The following is a 6000-nucleotide window of genomic DNA, read 5'->3' as shown; positions in this document are numbered from 1 at the left end:
GAAATTGCTTGGATGTGGTCACCACCATCCACCTAGTTCTACCCAGAGCACAGACCTGGCAGTGGTTTTATTTTTATTTTTTGACTAGGCAAAGTATTTTGTAATAAATCCTATATATATGTGTATATATAGTGTATGTATATATATATATACATATATATATATATATAATGTGAGAAACTCTGGTGCTATCCCTTGTTGCTGTTTTGCTATTACAAATTGATACCAGTATCATAATTTCTGGCAGTTGTTTTTAACTAAGTAGGTGCCTCTCACTTCCCCAGAGTAGACGCTGTCCCAATTAGTCAGCCATCCACACTCAGCATGGAAAGGGACACTGAGGCAGAAAGCAAGAGCCGGATCGCTTTATAGTTTCCTCTATGACATCTCATCAAACCTCACATTTGCATTTGAAGTGCTTACAATTCTTAGTCATACCATGTTCGACTGTAAATATCAACAACAGATATGTTACCATGAGAAATAGAATCGTTTTCACTGCAACCTGATGTGTTCTTTCTGTTAAAGAACAAGTAGGAGGACTAAGAATGATTATTATTGCCAATCACCAAGTGTTGAACACATAAAACTATAATAAGATTAATTAGGCTCATTTAACTGAGGAGGAAACAGACTCAGCAAAAGAACATGACTGGACCAAGGTTAATAGAGCCAGTAAGCGGCAATGCACTGATCTAACAGTTCAACCTGTGAGCTTCGTCTCACACATTTCCAAGAAAATATTCACATTTAAAAACTTTTTTAAATGTTTTTATTTCTTTCTGAGACAGAGAGAGACAGTGTGAGCAGGGGAGGGTCAGAGAGAGAGGGAGACACAGAATCTGAAGCAGGCTTCAGGCTCGGAGCTAGCTGCCAGGACAGTGCCCAAAGCGGGGCTTGAACCCACGAACCATGAGATCATGACCTGAGCCGAAGTCGGATGCTTAACCGACTGAGCTACCTAGGCACCCTGAAAACATTCACACTTTTTTGAGGGAAACCGTACTATAGATAAACTTCAAATGATGGGATTGGGTCCACAGGCAGATATGAATACTTAGCTAAGTTTTTATTCAACAAACGGAGATTAAACCTGCGTGAGAATTCACAGAGTTTTGCTGGATAGGATACGATGGAGGCTCAAAAACCCTGAATAAAAAATAATCTAACTTTGGCTCATATGAAGGTAATTAGAAATATAATTTTCACATAATTGATATATGCAACCTAAGACATAACACACACATCTGTAATTTTCCACCAAATAGTATATTTTATCCTATAAAAAATAAAGGTACAATCAATATTCAGAGAGTCGTATAATTCCAGACACACAGAAAAGAAAATAGATCACAGGCAAACACTATTAACATTTTTACATATCTCTATGCAACCATTTTGTCTCTATGTGTAGGTATGGATCTATGTATATATACTTTACAACATTAAAATATACTTCATATACATTTTTTCACCTAGCGTGTTTTGTTAAATTGTTTTATTGTTAAATTGAGTTATTTTCTTTTAAAATGCAGCAACTTTAAGAGCAAATATAGAACAGTGGACATGTAGAAGAGGAGAACAATAAAGAGAAAATATGAGATAATACAAATCTTATATTAAAATCAATGTGAAGTAAACAGAGTCACTGGTTGATTGAAAAGATATGACTTTTGTGTATCAATATTATATGCCCATAAAAGCAAGAGAATCAGTTGGGAAGTATCTTAAAATGAAATACTGAGAAAATCCAAAATGAAATTTGTAGTACTTCATAGAAGGAAATAATAAAACTTTACTTACCACTCTAAATAGAATTTAAATGCATGAAGAGAACTTCAAGATAGCTTGGTGGTGAGGATGGTAGTTAGCTGAGGTGGGGATGAAGGGTGATAGTCACCCTGATTCTCCACACGTGTGAATCCTCTAGGACCCAGTGACATCACTGATCTACCTCACAATTACAAGGCTGTGTTGGTATGGCACACTAGGGGTGCCATTTTGGGGACCACATCATATTATCTCTCTTTAATCGTAATGCCTCTACTTTGGGGGGAGGGTGGAATAAAAATATCATAGTATGTACCAGGGAGTAATGGGATATTCCTGCCCCAAATACTATTGACAGAGATTGGACGTGTGTCTGGATCAGATGATCCATAAATTATTAATATGTTCACCCTTCAGCGCTTCTGAGGGAATAAGGTTTTGGGGACGCAGGGATAATCAGTCTGTTTTGTGTACTGCTATAACTCAAACATCTAGAACATTTTTTGGCACATTGTAGGCACTTAATAAATCTGCCTAGATTGAACAAATTGGTCTGGCTCCCCCACGAAACTATAAGAACCACCAGGGCAAGGACCCTGGTCTTTGGAAATCAATTCTCCAGGACACTGCCAAACTCCTGCTGTGTATCACTGAATATTAAGTCAATCAAGCGAATGACTTCCAAAACACAGTCAATAAGTGTTTGAATTATTACTTCAGAGTTATTGCTTTCTCTGCAGTGCACCTGAACTGTGACCTGATCATTTTCTTCAAATAAAAAGCACCGCTTGGTTTAAACAACAACAACAACAACAACAACCACAACCACCACCAAATACCCAACTAATTAAATTTAGCCAAAACAAAATAACACTATGAAATTTTTACAAATGAAGTTCAGATTGGGTAGTAAAAATGCTATAATTCTCTAAATCATAGAGTCGGTGTAGAGTGGTTGTCGCAGGGGGCTGGGAGAAAGATGAACAAGGAGTTAATCGATAAAGAGTTTCAGTTTTGCAACATGAAAAGGGTTCTGAACACTGGTTGAACAACAGTATGAATGTACCTAAGACTATTGAACTGTACACTTGAAAGTGGTCAAAATGGTACATTTCTGTTATATGTATTTTACCACAATTAAAAATTTTAAATAAATGCGTAAATAAACAAAATCACAGAAGAGAAAACGTTGTATAAATCTATGTACTTCCTGTATCTCCTCTCCTGTATCACAGTCCTTCAAAGGCTGTCCTGTTAGTTCTACTGTGATGGATGAGACTCCTGAGATCCAGAGAAGTCAGATAACATTCTCAAGGTCACATAGCTAGTATATGGGAGAATCTGAACTCTAACTCAAGGTTTTCGGATGCTAAAGAGCCCACTTGGAGCGCACTGTAGGCAGTTCTCAATTATTCTCCAGTGCTTCCTCCTGATTCTTTTCCCCCTTTTCTCACGGATCCAGCCCTCTGGTTTTCAGTCCACCTCTTCTTCACGCTTTCAGCAGCTCCTCTTCCCACAGGCCACTCCCCACACCCAACACTGAGGTCTGCTGGAACAACGGAGGAAAATGGATACTTTTAAGTCTTTCTAAGAAAATAAAGCAATTGTTATTTATATCTTCCTGAGAACTATTAAGGAGTGAACATCTTGAGGAGGGTTCCTATTTGCAGAGCTATTTTCTAGGAGTGAGAATGCAGATAGGGACCTCTGAGAGAAAGGAGGAAATTCTCCTCCTTGGGTAAAAGGCAGAGGAGGGGACAGAGACTAGAAGATCTAGCATTTGCTGTGGAGAGACAGAAGAAGGGAGAGAATGTGAACTGTTGGTCTTCAGGCAACGTAGACGACAAGAGAGGGCAAAAGGCCCAGGCCTAAATGTCCTTAGGATCTAACTAGAAAGAAATGTGGCAAATTGTGGGATCCATATAATGACAAATTTGTCTTCCAAACTGAAGCTGGGGCCAGGAACTGTCCCTCTGGGTTCACAAAAAATTTCTCCCCTATTCTCAGAAGTTGAGTGACCAGATGAAGGAAGCCTGTGGCAGGAGTGATTTAAGAAGAGATTTGGTTCAAGGAATAATAAGCCTGGGGCTGGTAACTGAAGCTAAGTGCTAGAATATGCGGTAAGAGGGAGACGTGACGTAGCTATACTGTTTATTAGCACCTTCCCTCCACATAAATTACCTGACAGGTAGTTATTCCCTGAAATATTCAGAGCCAGTTTGCAAGGCATATGTTTCCCCCATATGACAGAAGAGGAAATTGGTTCAGAGTGATTGAATGCTAAAGGTCACAGAGATTGAAAATGGCAGAACTCAGGGTCTGTTACCTTTTGTTGTTCGTGCCCCAAAGAAAAATATTTATGGGGATTTCTGTATTCTAGTGCTGGGATATGTACTTGATGAAGGCCTCTCTACCTCCTTGTTAGAAAGCAGTGTGGTTCCCTGGAACAGACACTAGAGCAACCGCAAAACAGACCCAGGACATCTCCAAGTTCCTAAGATTCACATAATCATGGCCTAGGCTATGAACGTGAAACAAATGATGGGAGTGGGTGGGCCACAGAAAGAACCTGTGTCCCTGCAATTGTTCTTCGGTCAAGTTCATATCGTAGTGACAGTTAAGACCAGTAAATGGTCACTTTTCAGAATTATCTTCTGTCAGAACCTATTGGGATGCTGAAGATTTGGGGGAAAAGACCAACTTGAATCAGGACCATGTGTCAGAACAGCTAGGACAGTGTTTGGATTCAGTGAGATCACGCTCTATGATTGTGGGCAAGTCTCTTAACATCCCTGAGCCCCAGTTCTGTAAAATGTGGATGTTCTTATTTACTGCCAAGATCTTGTGGGGAATGGAGACAATATTATTAGCCAAGTGTATTCAATGTCAGGAACTTACCTTTCTTGATTTCACTGCACCCTGTAAATAAGTGTGGGCACCTACAGTAAACACCCCATAGAACACCGAAAAACAAGTAGTGGTCATTTTGGCATCATCTCCGTGCTTTGAAAAATACACCTAATATAAAATTTAAAGATCTTGAACAGATAAGGTGAAGGCAAAGATCTGAAGGATGCCTGGGACACACGATGGAAGGTTGTTCACTCCTCTGGGAGTCTTCGTCAACAGTGGCAGGTGCAAACTCCCCTCTCTACAGAGGAGAGAGCAGGCTGATGACATTCCTTGCCCCCCGCCCTCCCCAAGGCACCAACTGACATCAGTGAGCAGCACAGTGCCCACAGTGGAGGCTTGAGCTGCTTACATCAAGCCCCACTGGCCCCTGAACTCTGAAGATGATTTTTTAAAAAATTTTAAAGTTTATTTATTTATTTATTTTGAGAGAGACAGAGGCAGCATGAGTGGGGGAGGTGCCGAGAGACAGAGATTCCCAAGCAGGCTCTGTGCTGCCAGCAGAGAGCCTGACTCCAGGCTTGAACTCACGAACCGTGAGATCATGACCTGACCCGAAACCAATTGTTGGAGGCTTAACTGGCTGAGCCACCAAGGTGCCCCTGAAGGTGCTTTTTTACAAGGGTACATGTGCTTGTGCTCGAGAGCAGGCCCCTCCCCAAGGAGACCAGTCAACCCCCTGCATGCACTGAGACAGTTCCCCCTCTTGGAGTGTATTTGGGAGAAGTGGCAATGCATCTCAGGGGACAAAAGAGCTGGTGGATGCAATTGTACTGCCACTTCATTAGCATAGGCGCAGAGACACCTGATGAGGACAGCTAACCTGGATCCTGGCTTCTTGTTGCCCTCTGCCATAAGCTCCAATCCCTTGTGCATTTGAGCGACTGTCCTCCTGGGACAAACTGGTACCAGTCCCAATGCAGAGAAACCCTCCCCTAGAGGATCAGCATAAGTCCGTGCCGTGTCAGGCCCTTAAATTCTGGGGTTTTGAAACCCAGCTGGCATGTCTGAGATGAAACACAGGAGCAATGAACTGCCTGGTGGGCTTGGACACAGAAGGAGAAGGCAAGGATCTAAGGAAAGTCTGGGATACATGAGCAGAGATTTGTTCACTCTTCTGTGAGGGCTTCCTGAACAGCAATGGGTGCAAACTCCCCTCGATGGGCATAAGAGAGTGTGTTGATGCCATTTTACCCACTGACCATCAGCACCAATGGACATCAGTGAGCAGCACAGTGTCCAGAGTAGAGGCCTGAGCCACTTACACCAAGCCCTGCCCCACTGCACTCTGAAGGTGCTTTTTTATTACGGCAAGTGTGC

Source organism: Crocuta crocuta, unplaced genomic scaffold (assembly GCF_008692635.1).
Source record: "Crocuta crocuta isolate KB4526 unplaced genomic scaffold, BGI_CrCroc_1.0 scaffold644, whole genome shotgun sequence".
NCBI lineage: Eukaryota > Metazoa > Chordata > Mammalia > Carnivora > Hyaenidae > Crocuta > Crocuta crocuta.
Note: the sequence above shows the minus strand (reverse complement) of the source record.